This window comes from Musca autumnalis, unplaced genomic scaffold, assembly GCF_047663935.1.
Source record: "Musca autumnalis isolate F117 unplaced genomic scaffold, ASM4766393v1 scaffold_3, whole genome shotgun sequence".
Classification (NCBI taxonomy): Eukaryota; Metazoa; Arthropoda; class Insecta; order Diptera; family Muscidae; genus Musca; species Musca autumnalis.
Window position 1 is genome coordinate 237,721,042 of NW_027411866.1, and position 25,531 is coordinate 237,746,572.

General features: G+C 36.3%; 1 protein-coding gene across 2 annotated transcripts in view; it reads left to right on the forward strand.

The window, feature by feature from the left end:
• The first annotated feature begins 6,573 nt into the window (after positions 1-6,573).
• Positions 6,574-25,531, forward strand: part of UbcE2H (ubiquitin conjugating enzyme E2H) — a 37,681-nt gene continuing 18,723 nt past the window's right edge. Inside the window, exon 1 of one of the 2 annotated variants that reach the window (XM_073977356.1) lies at positions 6,574-6,937. The gene's annotated coding sequence lies outside the window, so the exon portion shown is untranslated. Of the gene's footprint in view, positions 6,938-13,566; positions 17,614-25,531 lie in introns of those variants that run through there. The other variant, XM_073977354.1, reaches the window with a different exon arrangement.

The window sequence follows — 25,531 nt, forward strand, 5'->3', positions numbered from 1 at the left end:
TTCCATATCCGCTTTGTAACCCAAAAAATCTTGTCGTTTTGTTCCATATCCATAAGGCCTGGCGTATGGAACAAAACAACCTTGAACTTATTAGTTCCATATCCATTTCGTTTGGCGTATGGAACAAAAAGAGACAAAAACGAATTGTTCCGCACCAAAAATGATGGCGTTTGGAACAAAAAATTGCCCATTTTTTGCCAAGTTACGAATAATGTGGCGTATGGAACAAATTGTTTTAAAGGACTTGGTTTAAAAACTGAAGAATAATAGTTTATAAATCCAAATATTTTTGAATATTGTATTGTTATATGAAAGCGAAATTTTATCAATCGTTTAAACAAAAAAATCCCTAGTTTAAAGACAAAATTTTGATGTAATTCCACAAAAATATACGCAAAAACGTTCATTCGACTTGAAGCTAGTGTGGACACTGATTAAAAAAATGGTATTATAAGAAAAACGCGTTAAATATTTTATATTACCTTAGAAATGCAAAATATCAATCCGTTTTGTCCGATTTTACCACAAAAAAATAGTGATAAGTGGAGGCAATCCCTTAAATAAATGTTAATGAAATATATAATAATGGTCCTTGTTGTATTTATATGAGAAAAATAAATATTTCATTTATAGTCCTGATTTTTCAACTCAACAGTAGCACTTCATATAAGGGAGGTGGAACACGATTGATAATAAGTGTTTTGGTTGAAATGTGACAAAATGTGTTCCATGTGACACAAACTGCCAAAAACATGAAAAAAAGATTCCATGGAACAATTCAGCAACTTTTTGCAATTATAAAAATTGGCCATAACTTCTAGACTATCACAGATATCTGACTAAAATAAACTACTGTTATATTCTATGAGTTTAGTTAGGTAGAACTGAGCTTTTAAAGTATTGGATTATTGCACCATTTTTGTCCTGTATGACCTTAAACATTAACTTGAGTTTTTCTCGAATCAGGCAAATGGCGTATGGAACACTTAAGCATGACACCGACGAAATATCGCCGATTCCGAACGGCGTGTTTTACGACACCATTTGTATAAAAGTTTTTCATTGTTGATCCGGAAATGTCTTCATTACGCTGAGGGATATTTTGCCACGGTTGGAAGATATGATGTTTTTGCCAGACCTGAGAATCGAAACCATGCATACAGAGTGCAAGGCGCACAAGAAACGCTATATAAAGTAAGTTCAATTTACAAAATTAACTGAAAAAATTATCACTAAATTTCTACTTTTCATATATGCCGCAACTCCAACGACACATTCATTCAAGACTGTTCGCGAAAAATCTTATAGAGATGCAAAACCATTATTAAACTAAAAACGGAACTGTAAATATAATTATTTTAATTATACTATAAAGTGAAAACTTAAATCACTAATCAACTTGATTAAAATTAAAAAATAACAATTTTATCATTTTATCACTACACATTTTGTTAATTTATAACTAAATCTCAAAATATGATCTAAATTTATAAAATTTTAATAAAAATTTAAAAAAATATAGTCCCAATTTTGTCCCAATTTACATTAGGCGAGTTTACTTGCGGCAATTGTCAGTTTGTAGGTGAGAGAGGGTGCTGAGAGGCAAAGGGTTACCATATGCCTCACCTCTCTCTCCTACAAAATGACAATTGCCGCAAGTAAACTCGCCCAATGTAAATTGGGACTTACATTGGGCGAGTTTACTTGCGGCAATTGTCAGTTTGTAGGTGAGAGAGGGTGCTGAGAGGCAAAGGGTTACCATATGCCTCACCTCTCTAACCTACAAAATGACAATTGCCGCAAGTAAACTCGCCCAATGTAAATTGGGACATATGTAAGCTTGTTTTACTATTACAAGGGTAAGGTTAAGATAATTGGTCTGTTCCAGTACTGCAAGAATCTTGTTCTACAATTACAAGGGTAAGCTTATAAACAAGGGTTCCATTTCGATTTTTCTACAATTATGACATAAGCTTTTAACAACAGATTTCTCAAGTCTTTTATAAGCTTAAGTCTTATGTTGGTAAGCTTATTATAATATAATTCTCAAGCTTTTTTGGTAGGTTGGGTGTATATTATAATGACAAATGTCGGTTTGTATGTGTTTGTGTACAATGTTTACCATGTCAAACAACATCAGTTTGACAATGAATGTACGTCAAATTCAAAATTTGAAAAAAAAATTTAATCATACTCTTGTGCCAGACTATGAAAATGGTTTGAGCTTATGGGTAAGAAGGGAGAAAGGGAGCTCCTACACCTCCGCTCTCTCCTAAAAACTAAAAAATTTTCATGTTTTATTTTCAGTGTCTGGCACAAGAGAAACGTTAGCATGAAATTACCTTCTCAATTTGAGTAATAACGGCCTGCTCACAATGGGTGTTGTTTATTAGGCGTTTACACCAGACAATTTGTCTTCAAATACAACTCTGATTTACTAACACATACATACATTTGTCGGCTGTCTCCTAGAGCTGGCAAACCATCGATATTCCCAACATTAGATATTTTCGATATAATGTTTTAAAAAATCGATTGCTATCGATATTATCGTTAAGTTGTCATCGCCATTAATTTGATGATGAAAATGGCGGAAATGTCAATGATTTTCTTGAAATTATGCAAAAGTAGTTCACAGAAATGTAAAGAAGAATGAACAACTGCTTTTATTTAATAAAAAATGTAAAAAAATACATTTTATTTTACCGAAAAATGTGTACGTTTGACTAAAGACTTACTTTCTTACACACACATAACCGAAAAGCAGCGAAATTTCTATTTATTTCAGGTTAGGGGTTTTTATTCCGATAATATCGATAGGAAAAACTATATATCGATATTGAATTTTTAAATAATAATCGATATTATCGATAGTGACATCGATTTTTTGCCATCTCTACTGTCTCCCAGCTGCCCATCAAATTTTCACAGATAATCGGGGTAACAATTTTTTGAAGTTTGTTGTAAAAATAAGTGAGATAATAATTGAAATGTGTTGAAAACAAAAGAACATCAACAATAAAAAATATGTGAATGGAAAACAGAAAGATATCGATGATTTTCATTTATAATTTTAGCTTCGTTCCCGTACTTTTTAATAGTAAAACTCGTAAAAGAGAGAACTGCAAAAAATTTGTTCTCACACACACGTTTTTTGAAATAGTTCGGGAACGGAATAATGGAAAATACGTAAAAAAACTAGAACAAATGTCAAAGTCGGCGTATCAGCCAATCAGACGCCGGCAACCATGTTACTATTTTTTTTACTCGAAAAAAATTTTTAAAGAGAGCGTCATTCAGCACCATTTTTGTTTAAAAAGAAGTGAACATTTTACAACTTTTTGTGTACGGGAACGCTTTTTCGAGTAAAATGTGTAAAAGTCGTAATAATTGTAAAAACTTTTTAGTTCTGGAACACAGCTTAAAGCTGAAAACACATACAACGTTTGGGGAAAATTGTGTGTCGTTTTGGCCGTTTTTACACTCTTGGGTATGATGCCGAAAAATTCAAATTCATTTGAAATATATGCCGGCAAACACATCAACGCCGGACTTGGTGTCGTCATCGCCCTGTTGTTGTTGTTTTTTTGTCAACGCCCAACGCAAAACTTTACTCGAACGTTGTATGTGTTTTCAGCTTAATGTTTGGTTTACATTTACGAAATCCACTCGATTTCAACTGTCAAATCCATAGGTTAAACGTCAAATGAAATCCAATGGATTTCAGATGAGATTTCATTTGACGTTTGAGCTATGGAATTGACAGTTGAAATCGAGTGGATTTCGTAAATGTAAACTTAGCATAACTGTAGGTGGAGTTACCCTGCGTTTACAAATGCCAGTAATGGCAAGACAATAGCAAAAATACAAACCTTTTTCACAAATACATTGATACATTTTTAAATATGTGTAGAGAAAAATATGAATGTATTGGTGAAAATGGTTTGTAACTTAGCTATTGTCTTGCCAATACTGTATGTGTGTAAACGCCTAGTAAACATCTGTTGTTACGATAGCTTTGTTCCTTTACTTTTTTAATGGTAAGGGTGGTAAAAGAGAAAAGTGTCAAAATTGCTCTCTCATGAACATTTTTACCAGAAAAGTAAAGGAAAGGAAAAGTGGTAGGTCTGGCAGCAATGTCGAAAAGAAACATAAAAAATCAATTTTCGTCTTTTATTTCACAGTTTTTAATTTAGTTTTATCAGCGCTCGACTTTTTCTTCAAATAATCGTCAAACAAAAGTCGAAAAATCAGTTCTGCCATTTTTTACCTGCAGAAATTTTGCTGGTAGCCTGTGGTAGAAGAGAAAGCCATTTTCGCTCTCTCTCCACTCTCACTCTCTTAAAAATTGCGTCCAGTTTTGCCACTTTTTGGGGTTAAGGAACGCTTTGCAGGTTAAAAATCGTAAAAATGGTAACCTCAGGTAAGTAAAGAAACACAGCTGATATCATAACAACATTCCGTTAAACGAAAACTGTTACTCATTGGAATATTGACAAGAAAAACATGTAAACTCAAGTTTGACGGCATTCACTTTTGATTTTTTCATTGAATAAACAATAAAAAAAGAAAAGAAACAAAGTCTAGCCACAAAACACAACGTTTATGTTTTCTGTCGCGAGAAATGGGAATCAAAAACGATTGGCATTAGCTCTGTTCCTTTACGTGCAAGAATCTTCAAGTTTTACCACTTTCTACTCGAAAAGCGTTCCTTTACTTCAGACACCATACAATTCATATGGGAGCAGTTTACAACTTTTGCTACTTTTGCCGGTTTTACCACTTTCAAAAGTAAAGGAACAGACCAATTGCTGTTATCAATTCCAGTAAGTTGTTTTGCCATCTATAACCAAAATGTGGAACTAGTATCATATGTTTTTGGAAAATGCATTTGTTCTAGTCTTTACACCAATACGTTTTTGGAATAAAAAAGAAATGGGCAACCCAGTTCGAAATTTGCTCGGCCTTATTTATTCTTTTATTTTTATTATGTCAGAAATGAAGCAGGAAAGCAAGGCAATCAGGCGATTTAAATTCCAATTATTTATAGACATTTCCTTAAGCTTAAGACTCCCTTCAGCTCGCCTATAAGTCCCAATTTACATTAGGCGAGTTTACTTGCGGCAATTGTCAGTTTGATGGAGAGAGAGGTGAGGTATATGGTAACCCTTTGCCTCTCAACACCCTCTCTCACCCACAAACTGACAATTGCCGCAAGTAAACTCGCCTAATGTAAATTGGGACTAACAGGCTGTTTCTGTATTTCGAAAGTCCCGGGCCACATTAGAGTAATTTCAATGAAATTTTGACATGAAACTTTGTATTTTTTGGGAAAAATTCATAATTTCTAGAAACTAGTCTACACGGTTTCATTTATTCTGCAATTTTGCTTTGTTGCAATAGCTTTGTTCCTTTACTTTTTAATGGTAAGAGTGGTAAAAGAGAAAAGTTTCGAAATTGCTCTCTCATGAACATTTTTACCAGAAAAGTAAGGAACGGAAAAATGGTAGATCTGGCAGCAATGTCAAAAAGAAACATAAAAAATCAATTTTTGTCTTTAATTATACAGTTTTTAATTTAGTTTTGTCAGCGTTCGACTTTTTGTTCTGTTTTTCGTCCATTTTCTTCTTCATAGTGAAATAATCGTCAAACAAAAGTCGAAAAATCAGTTCTGCCATTTTCTACCTGCAGAAATTTTGCTGGTAGCCTGTGGTAGAAGAGAAAGCCATTTTCGCTCTCTCTCCTCTCTCACTCTCTTAAAAATTGCTTCCAGTTTTGCCACTTTTCTGGGATAAGGAACGCTTTGCAGGCTAAAAATGGTAACAAATGGTAAAAATGGTAACCTCAGGTAAGTAAAGGAACACAGCTAATATTCGTATGAAACAAACATACCAAACTTTAGTTTTCGAAATAATTGTACCTTTGCTTTTGCTTCAAAACAAAAACAAATTTGAAAAACACACAATAGTTTGGTAGTGTTTCATTCGCACACATTCTTCTTTCGACATACAGAAACAGGCTGTAAATACTCCAATCAGCTCCTCTTTAGTCCCGGTCCACACTAGAGTGATTTCATTGAAAAAATTGCATGAAATTATGCGTCTCTAGATCGACCTCCATGGTAGAGTAAAATCATAAAATTGCTGTAGTGGGGAATTCGATTTAAGAACACCTAATTTCATTAAATTTTTTAATGAAATTCACGCTAGTGTGGACTGGGACTTACATACTCCATTCAGCCCACCTATAAAGACAAGTTGTCTGTTCCTTTACTATTGCAAATGGTAAAACCGGCAAAAGTAGCAAAAGTTGTGAACTGCTCTCATATGAATTGTATGGTGTCAGAAGTAAAGGAACGCTTTTCGAGTAAAAAGTGGTAAAACTTGAAGATTCTTGCACGTAAAGGAACAGAGCTAATTTTTTTAGGAAGCGATATTTTATTGAATGGAAAGCCCCATTTCAAATGTTAACGGTTTTCACGCGTTAACATTCTAGATGCATTTTTCATATCAATGTGGTTACTCAACTTATAATGCAATTACCCAATTTGTGCCTTTTGGAGGATGTGGCAACACTTTTACATTAGGAAAATAACAACAGAGAGAGAAGTTCATATCTTGTCGTCGTTGTGAGTGTTGAGATTAACAAAAATAAAAAATAAATTGTTGAAATATATTGAAATTGATCTTTGAATTTTGAACAAATAAAGAAAAAACAAAAATTGTTGAATTCGTGAGCATACTAATATTGGTGAACAGTGAATAGAAAAACAAACAAATGAAAAAGTAATGTTAATAAATTGCCAATAGAATAAAAGTCATTGTCATTTCCTTTCTTTGTGTCAACTGAAGAAAAAAACGTCATTCAGGCAATTCTTTTTTCTTATTGGAGAACGGACGAACTGGGGGATTGCAGCTGTCCAATAGTGTATTTGTTGGTATGTATTTTATTGTAATAATTTAGGTGTTTTTTGTTTAAATATTAATATTACATCAGTTTTTAGGGAACAATGTTAGGTGTCATCTCTCTAAGGGGGGGATTTCAAAGAAAGTGGTTGCATTGTGAAAAGAATGGAAAAAAATATATAAAAAAAATGCAGTTACTAACATTGCACATAGTATATAAGCAGATGAGGTGTGTAAATGTGTGTGTTTGAAAAGACTTGATACCCCTCTATTCGCCCTTTTCTTGATGTTATTACGTCTTTTCTAGTCATTTCGGTCATTTCGGATCATTTGGTTATTATTTTTTCTTCTCTCTCTCCTCTCTTTTTCTGGTTTTGTATTGTGATTTTTTGTTTGTTATTTTTTGTATCATATGTTTTTTGTTGTTATGCTTTGTTTTGAGTTTTTTTGTGTGAGGTCTTCTTTTTTAATGTTTTTAACGGTAATAATTTGAAATACAAATTATTCTATTTAAAATTAAGACATTTATAGAAGTGAAGAGGTGACCCCTCTGCTTAGGTCACATATGTATCGGAAACTATAAAAAAGTAAATTTGTTATCTATTTTCCAGAACAAGGAAGTAGGTATCTTTGGTTTGTCTTTTCAAAATACGCACATAAGGGATCCATGTTACTCCATTGGCTACATTGTCTTGTGGTTACTGTCGTTTGCCTTTGTACCAAATATTAATACATAAATATCTATGTGGTATATATTTATGTATGTATATTCCATTATATACGCCAACCAAATGTCCAAATGTTTTCCCTCTGTTGTGTGTTTCAACTTTGTGTTGAACTTGTCTGTCGATAACTTCATTTTTGTTGTTGTTATTTCTTTATTCAATTCGTTTTACTTCACTTCGTTTCTTACAAAACTCACTGACAACAACAGCAACAAAAAAACTACTACGCAGTTCTTTTATGATGTGTATCGCCAATAATAATATTTTCGTTTTGAAGATTTCTTTGTTTGAATTCTATGTTTGTTTCTGCTGCTGCTGCTCCTAATTCGTGTGGATAATGCATAGAAACGCATATCCACATCGACATTGATACGTTTTTGTCTCTGTTTATAATTTGTAGGTATGTCCATGTCCATTGTTTTTAAAAGTTCACGAATGGAAATGATTGTCTGAATTAGGAGTATATTCTATATACCAAGGGTCTGTAAGATAACTCCTTTACTAGATTTTCGCTCGAAATTTTGAAGTCTTAAGTCATTTAGAAGACCTTTAAAAGATTTAGGAAACTTTTGTAGACGTTCGTAAGGGAATTTTTCTTAATAAACGTAATCTTTATAGACGAACTGAAGGAAGACTTAAAGGCGAGCTGAAAGGAATTTTGTCTTATAGGCGAGCGCAACGGAGTCTTTATAGACGAGCTGAAGGAAGTCTTCATAGACGTGCTGAACATGAAAAGAAGTTGAATAGTGTCTCTGTAGAGTTTAACGCAGGAAACAACTCTAGTTTAGTAAAAACTCTCCGATTTATTTGAAATTTTTTTCCGGAGGTAGATATTGTTACGCTGATCAGGGGAGGGTTTTATGGAAATCCCCGGGTCCAGTTCTTGGGCTATATCACTTGAACACTTGAAAATAACCCCATCGTATGACCACTTGTTGGATAGGTATTTCCATAAGCTTTCCAATGTTACATTTTGCAACAAACGTTCAGTAGAGCCGGGTCTAACCAGGGTTTTGTATCCGGAATTTCGGGTTCAATAACCGGGTCCGTCCCCCAAGAAAATTATACATTCCCATGATCAGCGCAAAAAATACCGGAACTCCTTGTCTTTACCGACCCACCGCAGAAAATTATGAAAAAATTACCACAGATAGTGCTTTTTATCCCGATTCCAACGATGTATTGGTTTTGTTGCAGAAATGTATACTTCCCGAGATATGGGCCTCCAAAGTTCCACAATGGCCCTAGCCAAAATACCTCTGGAAACAAATAAAAAAATCGGATAGATTTTAATAAACTGGAGTTAAGACTACCGGAGTATCTATAGACAAGCTGTGCAGGGTTCTTTATAGGCGAGCTGAAACGAGTTTTTTTTATAGGCGAGGAGGACTCTTTATAGACAAGCTAAATGGATCCTTTATAGACTAGCTGAATGGAGTCTTTGTAGACGAGCCAAATGTGCTGAAAGGCAGAGAGATGAAGCGAGTCTTTCAAGACGAAGGGGGTCTTTACAGACGAGCTAAATCGAATAATAAAAGGGGGAGCAAAATCTTAAGGGGGTATTTGTAGGCGAGCTGAAGGGAGCCTTTATACACTAGCTGAAGGGAGCCTTTATACACTAGCTGAAAGGAGTCCCTGTAGACGAGCCAAAGGCGCTGGAAGGAGGCGAGCTGAGATGAGTCGTTATAGGCAAGCTGAAGTGAGTCTTTCTAGACGAAGGGGGTCTTTACATACGAGCTGAAGCGAATATTAAAAAGCGAGCTGAAGTGAGTCTTTATAGACGAGCTGAAAACCGTTTAAAGGTCATCGGTAGTCTATACCTGACCTCTAAAATGTATTTTGTGTTCTGAAAGGTCTTCGGTCGTCTATAGAAGATCTTTAAAAAATGTTCGGTCGTCTATAGAAGACCTTTAAAAGATCTTCGGTCGTATATAGAAGACCTTTAAAAAATCTTCTGTTGTCTAAAAGGGGCTCGGTCGTCTACAGAACACATTTAAAGGTCTTCCGTCGTCACTTGAAGGTCTTCCGTCGTCTTTAAAGGTATTCGGTCTTCTATAGAAGACCTTTAAATGTCGTCGGTCGTCTTTAGAAGACCTTTAAAATTTCTTTTCTTGTCTGAAAGGTCTTCGGTCGTCTATAGAAGACCTTTGAAAGGTATTCTGTTATCTGAAAGGAATTCGGTCGTCAATAAGATTCCTTTAAAAAGTCTTTTGTTGTTCCAAAGGTCGTCGGCCGTCTATAGAAGTCCATTAAAAGTTCTTCGATAGTATAGGGAAGACCTTTAAAAGGTCTTCTGTTGTCTGAAAGATCTAAAGAAGAACTGTAGAAGGTTTTATGTTGTTTAAATGGTCTACGGTCATCTATAGAAGACATTTGAACGGTCTTTGGTCATGTAAAAAACACCTTTTAAAGGTCTTCTGTTGTCTGAAAGGTCTTCGATCGTCTATAGAAGACCTTTGAAGGTCTTCTGTTGTCTGAAAGGAATTCGGTCGTCTATAGCGGAGACCTTTAAAACTCCTTCCGTGGTTTGAAAGGTCGTCGGTCGTCTAAAGAAGTCCATTAAAAGGTCTTCGGTAGTATAGGGAAGACCTTTAAAAGGTCTTCTGTTGTCTGAAAGGTCTTTGGTCGTTTACAGAATACCTTTAAAATGTCTTCAGTCGTCTATAGAAGACGTTTAAAGGGTCATCGGTAGTCTATAGCCGACTTTTAAAATGTCTTTTGTTGTCTGAAAGGTCTTAAAAAATCTTCTGTTGTCTAAAAGGTGTTCGGTCGTCTACAGAACACGTTTAATAGTCTTCCGTCATTCTTTGAAGGTCTTCCGTCGTCTTTAAAGGTATTCTGTCTTATATAGAAGACCTTTAAATACCGTCGGTCGTCTTTAGAAGACCTTTGAAAGGTCTTCTGTTATCTGAAAGGAATTCGGACGTCTATAAGATACCTTTAAAAAGTCTTCTGTTGTTTCAAAGGTCGTCGGTCGTCTATAGAAGTCCATTAAAAGGTCTTTGGTAGTATAGGGAAGACCTTCTAAAGGTCTTCTGTTGTCCGAAAGGTCTTCATTAAAAGGTCTTCGGTAGTCTAAAGAAGAGCTGTATAAGATTTTCTGTTGTTTAAATGGTCTACGGTCGTCTATAGAAGACCTTTGAACGGTCTTTGGTCATCTAAAGAAGACCTTTAAAAGGTCTTCTGTTGTCTGAAAGAACTTTGGTCGTAAAAGGTCTTCGTTCGTCTATAGATGACCTGTAAAGTCTCATCGGTAGTCTATACCCGAGTTTTTTAATGTCTTTTGTTGTCTGTAAGGTCTTTGGTCGTCTATAGAAGACCTTTGAAGCTCTTCTGTTATCTGAAAGGAATTCGATCATCTATAGGGAGACCTTTTAAATGCCTTCTTTTGTTTGAAAGGTCGTCGGTCGTCTATAGAAATCCATTAAAAGGTCTTCGGTAGTATAGAGAAGACCTTTAAAAGGTCTTCTGTTGTCTAAAAGGTCTTTGGTCGTTTAAAGAATACCTAAATAAAAGGCCTTCAGTCCTCTATAGAAGCCCTTTAAGGGTCATATGTAGTCTATACCCGACTTTTAAAATGTCTTTTGTTGTCTGAAAGGTCTTGGGTAGTCTATAGAAGACCTTTGAAAGGTCTTCTGTTGTCTGAAAGGTCTTTGGTTGTCTATAGAAGAACTTTAAAAGGTCTTCATTTGAGACATTTGAGCATTGTCTCTAAGGCCTTCGGTCGTCTACAAAAGACTTTTAATTGGTCTTCGGTCGTCTAATGGAGACCTTTAAAAGGTCTTCGGTCGTCTATAGAAAAACTTTAAAAGGTCTTATGTTATCAGAAGGGTCTTTGCTCGTCTATAGAAGGGCTTTAAAAGGTCTTCGGTCATCTATAGAAGACCTTTAAAATTACTTCGGTCGTCTATAAACACATTTTAAAAGTCTTCGGTCATTTATAGAAGACTTTTAAAAGGTTTTCGGTCGTCTATAGAAGGCCTTTAAAGGTCTTCGGTCGCCTATAAAAATCTTTAAAGGCCATCGGTCTTCTATGGAAGACCTTTAAAAGTTCCTCGTTCGTCTATAAAAGACCTTTAAAAGGTCCTCGTTCGTCTATAAAAGACCTTTAGAAGGCCTCGGTAGTGTATAAACACCTTTAAAAAGTCTTCGGTCATTTATAGAATACCTTTAAAATGTCTTTGGTCGTCTATAGAAGTCAGCGGTCAGCTATAAAGACCTTTAAAAAATCGTCGGTCATCTTTTGTATGCGGAAGACCATTTAAAGCTATTTAGTTGTCCACAGAAGATCTTTAAAAAGTCTTTAGTCTATAAAAGATCTTTGAAAAGTCTTTTGTTGTGTCCGGAAGACCTTTAAAAGATCTTCTGTCGTCTCTAGGATATGTTTAAAATGCATTCTGCTGTCATATGTAAACATTTCCATCTGTTGTGCGATTCTCTAACTCATTTTTTGAGTTAACGACAAATGTCGGTAAAATTAAAACGCAAATTTATGAATGAAAAGTTCAAATAGCAGTTGATAACACTGTTGCTATCGGTAGAACTTTACGACTACTTTATTTTGGTCGCTAACTTACCGACAAATATCATTAATTACCGAACATATAAGCATTTTAATTTAACGATTTTTGTCGGTAACTCAAAAAATGAGTTAGAGAATCGCACTGCTGGCCGTCTAACAAGACTTTCATTTGGTGTTTCATAAAACCTTCCTTCTTTTCTTATTTAGAGACTTCTTTCTTGTCGTCTAAAAATACTCCTTTATGGTGCTATATGAAGAACCTCGTCTGTGCCTCGAAAATCATCCTTTCTTGTCTTCTGCAAAGACTCGCTTGTGATCGCCTATAAAGAATCCATTCTGGTCTTTTGAAAAGACTTCCTTCTGTTCTTCTATAAAAAAGACATTCGTATAAACATCTTTAAAAAAAGCAAAAGATACAAAAATTTAAAAACAATTTTTTGAATACACATTTTATGCTGTTTTTTATTTTTGTTTAATTAAAAACCATAAACTTTTTATTAGCTTTGCATATGGGTTTCGATTTATCAAATGTTGTTGACACCGCTACCATCACCAAAAAAGCAGCACAAATTTTTATTATTTATTGTTTTTTTATTCATTCAAAACAAATTTGTTGTTATCACAAAGCCCCGCCACACGTTACTTTGTTGTAGGTATTTATTTATTTTTTTATTAATTGCAATTCATGACCCATCAGCAGCATTATTTTAATCTCAGCTGTTTTTATCATTTCTTTTTTTTTGCCCACTGTGTCAACGAACAATTACAAAGTAATGACAAAACAAGTGCATCTGTGTGTGAGTGTTCGTTGCATTTGTTACTTGCTCTCTTTGCAATTTGTTTTGCTCTCTTCATTGTATTTACACAATTTTCTATACAGGGTTGCCAAACTTATCTCAGGGAAATTTAGACATGGGATGTCCTAAATTGGAGGATTTTCTGTAAGAAGTTGTTTAGGGTTATCTTCCGGACTTTAAATATTAAATTACGACCAATTTGAAGATGCAATTCTCAAACCAATAGATATACAATTGTCATAACCAATTGTTGTGTTTATGGCGGTGCCGAGGTACCAACATTCACAGATGGTGCGAGATCTGTTGACGTAGTACGCGCGGATACCATCAACATGGTTTTATCGCCGTTTGCTGCCAGACCTACTTTAGCAGATTCCCTTTCGACTTTTGTAAAGGTATCAGTTACTTCCTTTACCGATCGACCCATGCTGTCAGTGTCGTCGGCATAAGCAAGTAACATATGTGTGTATATTGTTGCACTTCTTTTGATCTTCGCATCTCGTATGACCTTTTCCAACAGGATGTTGAAGAGACCGCACGACAGGCCGTCTCCTTGTCTGTAACTTCTTTTGGTAATAAACTCTTCGGAGAGGTTCTTTCCTATTTTAACTGAGGACCGAGTGTCAGTTAATGTCATCTTATAAAGCCAGATGAGCTTTGCAGGGATTCTAAAATCAGACATGGCTTGGAACTCCTTTGCAAGTATAGGGCTGTCGAAGGCTTCTTTATGATCGATCTGCATTTCTTGGGTCTTTTCCAGGAGTTGTATCAAGGTAAATATCTGGTTAGTGGTGGATTTGCCAGGTCTAAAGCCGCTCTGATAGGGTCCAATTATTTCATTGAACATAGGCTTTAGTCGCTCTCACAATATGCCGGATACTATCTTATATGCAATAGGGAGCAGACTTATGCCCCTGTAATTGGAGCACATAGTCTCATCTCCCTTCTTGCGATTACATTCTTCAAACAGGGAAATCTAGTTAATCTACACCAAAAAACTACAGACCCATTAGCCTACCATCCTTTCTTCTCAAGACTCGAAAGATTGATCGATCTGGAGATTAGGAGCCACTGCTTCTTTAAGCAATTCCCAACATGCCTATATCAAAGGCAAATTTGTAGAATCTGCAATTCATAAGGTGGTGGGTTACATCGAGAGGAACATGGAAAATTCAAACTTTACGTTGGCCGCTTTTTCGATATAGAAAATATAGAACTTGAATCGATTAACTACTCTCTTAAGAAAGTCAACACACCGGAAACCCTGACATGTCGGATAAGTAAAATCATAGACCAATGAACATACAGACGACGGATTACTAAATTTTTCCGCGGTCAAGTCACTCAAACCCGACAACTCAAACAAGTTCGAAGACGATTTTTGGGAAAAATTTCAATATTTTTTTGGATGTTTTTATCTGAGGATATAGCTCCCATCAAAACCTATCCCCATGTAGTCTTTTGCCAGAATAAAATATGGATAATCAAGGCAACAAAGTTACCGCCTACACGGACGACGTAGTGCTACTGATTTCCGGTAAATTCCTGTCCAAAATTTCGGAGCTTATGCAAGGAGCCTTATCAACACAGTCGTGCCGGGCTAAAGCGAACGTCATTGGAGTCAATCCTACAAACACAGAACTGGTAGTGCTACTGATTTCCGGTAAATTCCTGTTCACAATTTCAGAGTCAATCCTACAAACACAGAACTGGTAGTGCTGCTGATTTCCGGTAAATTCCTGTCCACAATTTAAGAGCTAATGCAAGGAGCCTTATCAACACAGTCGTGCTGGGCTAAAGCGAACGTCATTGGAGTCAATCCTACAAACACAGAACTGGTAGTGCTACTGATTTCCGGTAAATTCCTGTTCACAATTTCAGATCTTATGCAAGGAGCCTTATCAACACAGTCACGTTGGGCTAAAGCGAACGGGCTTGGAGTCAATCTTACAAACACAGAACTGGTAATGTTTACTAGAAAACCTAAGCTCGACGATTTTGTGCTACCAATACTGGATGGAGTGCAACTTCAGCTCTCGTCCGAAGCTAAATGCCTAGGTACAATCCTGGACTGTCAGCTACGATGGAAAAGAAACGTTGAGGAGAGGCGAAGATAGGATTAATAGCACTCTATTCGTGAAAGAATTCTATTGGAAAAAGCAGGGGACTAATCCCCAGTTGTTGTAACTTATTTTTGTTCGTTCATCTATATTCGTAATAATTTAGACATCCATAGCTCAGTCCACAGGAGACATACAGACGTAATTTTTCATAGATGAGTTCCATATATAGTTAAGAATTCCTCTTTTAAAAATCAGCGCTCTACATTTGCGCTAAGGGGAGTAAGAAGTTATAAAAGATCTTATCTTTTCATCAGCATTTGAACCCATACCATCGAGCCAACAGAGATGTATTTTGTGTTTTTATTTATACAAATTTTTCTAAATATATAAGATTAATTATTTACAATAGGCTTCATGTTGTAGGAGACTCGAAATCACAACCAACGTTGTTAAAATCTCGTCGTAATGATAATCTCATTGCAAAGGGTTGGTGAAAATGACATGTCAAAGCATTGGTGGAAATGACAAGCCAAAGCATTGATGAAAATGACATGTTAAAGCATTGGTGTAAATGACATGAATGTGCCAGATTACTTGCACCCATGATTGAATGACATCTTAGGCATCGAACATTTTGCTGGGGTATGAGAAGAATAATTTTTTTTTTACCAAAACAGGGGGTAAACCGATCGATTATACACTGGTTTTATAACACTGTCATGAGGTTTTTCCTATCCTATGGATTTCTTGTCTGGTGGCACTCTATAAGGTACAAAGAGCAGCATTGACTCTAATAACTGGAGTGGCAAACTGCTTTAAGCTCTATGCTCAACCCAATGCCTTTGGGTCTTAGCATTAAGTGTCAGGCTGCATGTAGTGCTCAAAGGCTGTATGAACGGAATCTTTGGCGCTACTGTGCCTATTTTGAATGAGTTTGGAGAGAACTTTAAAATGGACCAACATGGGAAACTCAGCGACTATATCACCATTCTTGAGATTTGAAGATGTCGTCATTCCGAGAGGAGTCCACTGGACGGTTTGGCATTTTAATACAGATCGTTCCAAGATGCAAGAAGGTACCGCCACTGGCGTCTACTGTGATAGGCTAGGTCTTAAATACTCTTACTAGTTGGATAACGACTGTAGTGTATTCTAAGCTGAAATCGTTGCGATCAGGAAGGTTGCAGAATTTGTAAGAAGTCTGGACGGTGTGGCTATTTATACAGATAGTTCCGCGATGGAAGAAGGTACCGGGCTGGCATCTACTGTGACAGGCTAGATCTTACAAGTTGGATAACGACTGTCATATATTCCAAGCTAAAATCTTCGCGATCAGGAAGGTTGCAGAATTGGCAAGATGTCTGGATGCTGTCATCTTCGAACCGGTGACTATCTTTGTGGATAGTCATGGGGACCTTAAAGCCATCAAACGGATCTTAAAACAAGTCTGAGGCCGTCCTTGACTGTACAGCAGCCTTGGAAAAACTAATAAAGAGTTTAAGATTATGCTGGGTACCACAACACTGCGACTTTATTTGAAACGAAAAACCAGCCGAACTAGCTAGACGAGAATCGCAATCAACAGGTCTATTACGGAAAATTTCGACGTTCTTGTGTACGAAAGAACCACAGAATTATGGCGTAATGAACTTAGGTGCAATTTGTCAAGATCCATTTAGCCAACTCTGTCAGCCATTAGAACAAATTCACTCTTGGGCTTGAGTAAATCTGAAATCAGAGTAATGACGAAAGTCATTACTGGGCACTGCTACATTAGAGCCTTTACCATCAAATGGAACGATGGCGGTGTTGATTATTGCAGACTCTGAGAGGACGAAGAAGAGGCTGAGACAATTGAACATCTCCTATATCGCTGTCTAAATCAGGCCCGTAGGCGGTATAAGTTAATGGGTGTTCATTTTCAAGTCCACCATCATGTTGACGTCCACGTTATCCAAACTTTCTTGACCCATATGAACGTATGGACTTCCTCTTAGGACACTAAATGTAGTTGTGATCAGCACAATACAAACTGCATTTGGTAAAAATTTCAATTCGATTTGAAGTGTGCTCCTAAACTAAACTTGTTTCGGGTACTCCACAATTCCCATTAAATACGAAAACTCCACCACAAATTTGGCAACCCTATCATATGTGTATTTGGTAAAAACTTTTGTTTTGGTTCCTTGGTGTTGTCTGCTTTTGGCCTGTTTTTTTTTTTCTCGCCAGTCAGTACGATTTTGTTATTCAAAGGTTTACGACGTTGTCAGTCGGTCGAGAGTTGTGGCAGCAAGTGTCGAACGGACGGCGAGTGTGTGAGTGCGTGTGTGTGCCAGCCAGTTAGCTCAGCTTGCAACTGTTTTTTCATTCGTTTCGTATATGCGTGTGTTGTGTTTTTTGCTACACTTGCAGACAAAGAAAATTTAAAACAAAAATCAAAAAAATAAAGAGGAAATAAAAAATCTCTGATTTTGTTGTTACATTTTTAAAGTGCAAAAAATATTACAATTACAATGCAATGCAATTGATGTGCAAATTTTAATGGAAAACCTTGTTGTGGAATAAATTACAGGAGAATTAAATCTAATCTACACTTTAAATGTAAGTAAATTTGTTTAAACAAAGTGAAGTGTAATTTAAAATTGATTAGGTACGAACGAATTTCTTTCTGCTGGCGTTAAATTAAAATCTCTAAATTTGCTTATGCAAAATTTGCACTGATTTGCAAATTTACCTGAAGTGTGCCCCTTTTTTTGTAATTCTAATCATTGTTCCTTTGTGTTATTTTTTCGCCTAATTTTTTTTTTTTTTTTTTGAAAATAAATCCAGACAATAGAAAATCCAAAAAATTGTTGGTGGGGGTCATTTTGTATTTCCCCACGTTACCATTGTTTTTGTTGCTGTCTCGTTGATATTGTTATTGTGTGTTTGACCATTAATTTCAAAGTTAGTTTTGAGCAGCGCATTACCATCCTCCTCTCCTCTTTCCCTCACACCCCACACCTTATGTTTCTCTTCTTCGCACAAAAACAATGCACAAAATTCACAAGTTTATTTTATTTAATTCACTTTGTATGATACGTACGTACACAACAAAACAAAAACAGTGTATTGGGTAGGAGGCAGAGGTGGAAGCGAGTCGATGTTCGGTCGGCGGCGCGCCGCCGCTTCTCTTTTTTTAAGGTTTCAGCCCGCCGCCGATTACATCGGCTCAAATCGGCTAAAAACCGCCGCCGGTTACTCGATTGCAAATGGCGTGCGCCGATATTTTTTTATCGTTGTAGTCGATTTTGCCCATAGATTTTAGTTGATTATCTGCTTTAGCCGAAACTTTGCATATCGTAAATTTTTTCACAAACGTACATCAAGTTCCAAGAATTTACAAGGTACCTAATTCACAAAAGTTCAAAATTTTTGTTCAAGTCCAGTCTAAGGGCTGTACGAGGATCGTTTAATATTTTTAGCGAGATTACTTCTTGTGGTCTACAGCGATATAATGTTCTCAGTTCCTAAGTCCATGTCTACTGGCAAATGGTCCAAAAGCAGAGTTCGAAAATAAACAGTACACTAACATATTGTACCGCTCCGAGTACAGTACCACTAAAATATTTTTAGCGTTAGTGTTCCGGAACACAAACACTAAAAAATATTTTAGTGATACTGTTCCGGAGCACAACGATAAACGTAGTGTACCAAATTTTGGTACACTAAAAACGTTGGGTACCGCAGTCGGAACACTAAAAATCGTAGTGCTCCGCAGTCGGAACACTAAAAATCGTAGTGCTCCGCAGTCGGAGCACTAAAAATCGTAGTGTTCCGCAGTCGGAGCACTAAAAGTCGTAGTGTTCCGCAGTCGGAGCACTACAAAATAGTAGTGTACCACATGTCGGAACACTAAAAAATAACGTAATGATAATGTACCACACACGAGTTTATTATGATTTGGGAGGAAAATTAAATATTTATAATTTTTGAGATAAGTACAAATTAAGACATAAAAACACAGATACACCTGCTAAATCCATGTATGTATACATATTAATTAATAACGTTGGGAACTTAAGTAGAAAATATGACAAACTTTAATTCGGTTCTTGTACAATGGCGCACTAAAAATTGTAGTGTTCTGACTGTGGATACATAGAAAATACCACAAAGGAGTTTATTATGATTGGTGACGAAAATTAAATATTTTATAATTTTTTTTTTAATAAATACAAATTAAGAAATAAACTATAATAGAACACGTGAAAAACGTCTGATTTGAGTTTTGGAGAATGGATCAATAAATATCGTAGTGTTCGGCTGCGGAGCACTAAAAATCGTAGTGTTCCGACTGCCAGATCACTAAAAATCGTAGTGTTCCGAATGCCGGATCTCTAAAAATCGAAACAATGGAACAATAAAATCGTAGTGTTCGGCTGCGGATCACTAAAAATCGTAGTGTTCCGACTGCCGGATCACTAAAAATTTTAGTGTTCCGGCAGTATGAACACTACGATTTTTAGTGCTCCACAGTCGAACACTACGATTTTTAGTGTTCCATTGTCTAAAAATTAAATCAGATGTTTTACGCATTTTCTTCTAATTTTTATTTATTAAATAATAATTTAATAAATAATTTATTAAATAATAAATAAATACATATTTATTCTAAAAACATAAAATATTTAATAAACAGACCATTATCTCGTGGAACGCTAAGATTTTTGGTGTTCCGACAGAAGAACACTACGATGCTCCCACAGTCGGAACATTACGATTTTTAGTTTTCCGCAGACGAACACTACGATTTTTAGTGCTCCATTGTCCAAAAACCAAGCCAAACATACATGGATGTAACATTTTATCTTAATTTTTATTAATCAAATTTAACCAAATATTTCATTTTTTTAGTGTTCCAACTCGTGGTGCACTATGATTTTTAGTGATCCGGCAGTCGGAGCACTAAAATTGTTAGTGCTCCGCAGTCGGAACACTAAAATTTTTAGTGCTCCTCAGTCGGAGCACTACGATTTTTAGTCCTCCGCAGTCGGAGCACTACGATTTTTAGTGCTCCGGCATGCGGTACACTAAGATTATCGTTGTGTTCCGGTACAGTATCACTAAAATATTTTTTAGTGTTTGTGTTCCGGAGCGGTACACTATCGTAGTGTACCTATCCACCTTGGTACGGTACAGAACGGTACGGTACGATATTATAGTGTTTATTTTCGAACACTGTCCAAAAGTTCTAAAAAATCCACGGTGACCACCGGTAAAAGGAGTGATTGCGACATTGGTCCAACCTTTGCGCATCGGGAGCAATTTGAATGTAGTGGCCGGATTTACATTTTTTTGACTGAAAGTTTACAAACATTTAACTTGATCGGGGATTCGAGACTTTCTCCTATGGACAGATGGAAAATAATTTCTGAGTCCGGCCACTACATTCATAGTATGCCGCGCATCGTATTATTTCTTTCGCACTTAAATCAAGTGCGAATTTGCACTATATCGATCCAACTATTACTACTTCTAATCAAAATTTTCAAAGCTGTGCGGTTTAGTGACATGTCTAGGATAGCTTTTACAACGGGTCCTTGTCGTTTGTATTACGACGGTATAGTTTTACTTACTGAAGTTAAGTTGTAAAAAATCTATAGCCACCTTAAATTATGTCAATTAAGGCCTAACTTACATACATATTTCAAATTCGAAGATGGTCTATATCGGTCCACCTCATCCTGTATCTCCCATACAAAAGTTCAAACATTTAGGCATAAGAACAGGGTGCGTGTTCTCAGATAAAATTTAAACTTTATTTCGTATAGTTCTCACAGTACTAATTTAATTACACCAGTAATGTTTTGCGAAAACAACCCATACATATGTCAGTTCGGCACTTATTGCTGGAGGACGGTGAAAAAACTCGAACCCATTCATGTTTTTCAAAATTTTTAATCAAATGTGAAAAATTATAAGTTTTTTAAATTCCAATAATTTATAGACATTTCCTTGTTTTGTTTACATGTACGTTGACACTAAGGTTTACAAACAAAAACAAATTTCAATGTGGTTGTTGTTGAGTTGTATTTGTTGTAGTATTAACTTTACCTTGTATTTGTTCTACCATGGTTTGACGGTGGGAGAGGGTGTTGAGAGGCAAAGGGTTACCATATGCCTCAACTCTCTCTCCATCAAACTGACAATCGCCGCAAGGAAAATTGCCTAATATAAATATGAACTTACGGCAATTTGTGTACTACAAAATATGGCAAAATAAGCCGCCAGTCGGTAAACTTATCGGCGCGCCGCCGCCGATTGTCTGTCAAATGTACTGAGCGAGCGAGTCGAAAAACCGGGTCGGCTTCGTTGTCTGGTAGGAGGCAAAGAGGGAGGTAGCATGGCAAAATAATAAAGGTAGTCGCATCTTTAGGCCAGCTGATGGGAAATTGAGTTCGGTCAAAAATGTTGGTGAAATTAGGGATAGGTAAGTCGACTTTCGGTTAATCGATTAATCGACTTTTTGCAGTCAAACATCTAAAAATCGTAGTCGACTTTTGTCTGGAGGGAAAATCGCATAATCGATTATCTTGTTGTCGATTTTCGAGTTTGTCCGTCGATTTTTGACTTGGCGGTTTTACACTTTTGGCGGTTTTACAGTTTCAAAAGAAAACTCGAAAATCGACGAATAGTCGATTTTAATAGGTTTTCTGCGGTTATGAAAATAAGTCTGTCTGGTTACTTTCCCAGCACGAATTGTCCAGCAAGAACTTTCTCAGAGAGTAAGGGGTTTCTATTCTCTTTTGCTAGAAAATTGTAAAAAGTAAACAGACACCTTCCCAGCAAAAACCAGCAAGCAATCAGCTGACTTGCCAAAACAGAACAATTTGTCCGCCAACAAAGGAAGCAAATACGTTGTATTTTATTAAAAATAAAAAAGAAAATGAAACAAAAAAGTATTTTTCCACTTTACAAATTTGTTCTCCATAAAACAATACAATTAGACTATGTTATTTCCACAATAAAATTGTTTTTAATGTTCACAAACATAAATCAACAAAAAACTAAAAACGGCTGATTGATTGTTTTCAGGAAGAAGAAGAGCTTACAAGTGCTTGCTAGAAGAAATTTGTCCAGCAAGAATTTGCAAGCTCTCAGTGAAAGAACTGTCAAAATGTCTCTCTCGAATCGCTCTCTTTTGCTGGTTTTTTGTGTTAACAGACGACTTCCAGCAACAATTGGTACAAATTGTTACAAATTTTAGGGTAACCAGACACAGCTAATGTCGATAGTCGAGTTCTAAGACAACTGAAGTAATCGCAAGACCGAAAAATCGCATTTTTAGTTTTAGACCAAAATCGAAAAGTCGAAAAATCGATTATTGCTTGCCACAACCTATCCCTAGGTGAAATTTAAAATTAAGAAAATGGAAAATAAATTTATAAATTAAACATTGGTATACAGAGAGACCTCTCTCTATAATGAACAATTCTTTATAAGGCATTGTCTCTTGATTAAAAAGTTTTTCTGTAATTTATTAATTTTTCCTTCTCAATATTACCTTTATTTTAGAAATTGAGGGATAGAGTTCGATTGCGACTATATTTCGAGTACAGAAGTTACACAGAAGTTATAGTTGTCCAGATTCAGAAGTTTTGGCAGAATTTCACAATTCATTGGAAGGGAGAGCTAATCAATGGTACTGGGGGGACAAGTTATATCCTCATATGAATTTGAAGAATTTTAAACTCGATATAATTCGCTAGTTCGGACAATACCAATCCAATATTGAAGTATTTAGGCAGATGATGGACCGTAAACAAGGTCGGGATGAATCCGTAACGTAGTATATCGATGCTATTAATAATTTGAAAACACAATTGAGAGAACAATTAAAGAATTACGAAGTAATTGACATTATCAAGGCAGTTCTGAAGCCCAGTAGTGCGATTCTCTCTTTTTTTGAGTTGCCCACAAATATCGCTAGAATTGAAGCGCAATATTATGAATGAAAAGTTCAAATAAAGTTGATAGCACTCTTGCTATCGGTAGAACTTTACGACTACTTTTTATTTTTGTCGGTAACGCAAACAAGTAAAAAAGTGTCAGACGGCTTTGTCGACAGATATATACTCTCAGCCAATGTGAAGTGAAACTTTCACCTACGGACAGATTGAATGTATTTTAAAGTCTCTTCAGAATTTTGCGGCCCTTTTTGGACATTTGAACTTGCCGACAAAAATGTGGATTAGGAATTAACTGCACTAAGACACAAATGTTGAACCTTTGTGGGGGATGTACCCTTAGAGAGGACCGATATGGGCCATTTACAAGTTAAACTAAATTTTGACAAAATACCTATTTGGAGATCCAAAGTTTGGATATCGTCCTAGCATTTTAGTGACATTTTTTAAATATTGGGGAGAAGTACCGGAATTTGTGGATCGGTATTGCCTCATGAAACTAAGTTGGATATAAAATTACAAAGATCAAATGTTAGACCAAATCGGTTGAACAGTTCGAGTGTTATTGTGCTCTCCGACAGCCACATATGGTGACATAGGGATTTTTTTACACCTTTCGGGCTGTTTTCCTAAGAAATTTGGACTTGCCCCTGAAAAAACTTTTACCGTCGTAATGGAGGTAGCGAATGCAAATAGCTTCAACAAAATCAAAGTGATTCGAGAGCAGATCTTAAAGTGAACTTATCCGAAATTTTGTGTGAGAGGTAGCAGAAGGAGTATACAAATATAGGACATATTCGAACCTGATCTATATCTGGTAGATATATTAGGAGGTGCAAAGTATGGATTACAGCGGTCACTCACTTCAATAGTTATCGTGCGCTCTATTTTTCCGAACATTTTTGAACTTTGATGGGGGAGGTACCTGAAGGACTGGACCGATATAGCTTACCTTCGAATTTAAACTATGTTTGGACAAAATATTGCGGAGGCCAAATTTTGGACCGAATCGGCAGATCCGTTTGAGTTATCTTGCGCTCCATCCACTACACACGGTGTCATAGGGGCTTTTTGCATCTTTCAGGCTATTTTTTCAGGAAGTATGGACTTGCCTCTGATGAAACTTGTACCGCCGTATGGGGGGGCAATGAATATAAGTTGTTACAATAAAAACCAAAGCGATTCGAGAGCAGGTCCTAATCTGAACTAATCCGAAATTTTGTGTGGGAGGTACCCGAAGGAGTGGATGGATTGAATCTATATTGGAACCTCATCTAAGTCGGGTAGAAATTTCACGATGTGCAAAGTATGGACCAAATCGGTTACTTCCTTCAAGAGTTATCGTGCGCACAAATTTTCCGAACATTTTCGAACTTTTGTGGGGGAGGTACCGAAAGGAGTGGACCGATATAATCCATCTTCGAATTTAAACTAAGTTTGGACAAAATATTAAGAAAGCCAAATTTTGGACCGAATCGTTTGAGAGTTATCGTGCACACCAGCCAGACAGACAGACTGACGGACATGGCTAAATCAACTCCAAATTGTCTGAAACACATTTCGTCCAAACATACTTGGGGTCTAAAACCATTATTTCGATCAGGCACATTTTGCCCGTATGAAAGTGTATATACCCTCGTTAGCATAAATGCTGAGGGTATAAAATGAGTTAGAGAATCAAATGCTTCCAAAGATTGACTACAATCTGAAGAAGAAAAATCTTCCACAGACCATAATCATGTCATTATTATTTATTCATTTCATGTTGGGCAATATAAGCCTATATTTTTTTTTCTTTTTTTTTTAATTTGTTTTGACCACAAATCTATGAGACGTAAATTTGTTCGGTTAGAAGAGCAATTGAACATATGCGAAGCATCTTTGTTCTGTACAGGTACAATACATTATTTATAGTAATTGAAAACAAACATTACTACACCCGGACCGAAGTGGTGCCATAATGGAACGTGTTTGCCTGAGAAGTTACTGCTCACTGTCCAAAATTGCAGGAAGATGGTTTTGCATGGAGTTTGTTATCGACAATAGGTTAACATGAATACCTTCACAATAGCAACTGAAGTCCTGACTACCATGTACTCTGCTATATCAAAACCAGGTTTGACACAACCATTCAATATCCGCATGCCAAATTACTTGAAAGCTCGCGAGAGAATCTTTTAGTCTGAGATTTCAATGTTGTATCCAAAAGAATTTTGCATTTGAAGATGTCTATTTAACAAATTTTTGGCTTTTAAATTTGAATGCATGAGCATAAATATTAATGCTATGCATTTACGCCCACGTTATCCAAACTTCATTGAGCCATATGGATGGACTTCCTCTTAGGACACTAAATGTAGTTGTGATCAGCACAATGCGAATTACTTTTGGTATAAAATTCGAAGAACCACCTCCGAACTTCCGAGCATCCACCAACGAACAACCTCCTTAGGACGTCAGAACAACCTCCTCCGAACTTTCAAATAGCCTCCACTGAACTTCGCCCTCTCAACTTGCCCTTTCAACCTTCAACGGAATCGCATAACCAAATTAAAGCCAATTTTCGGCCA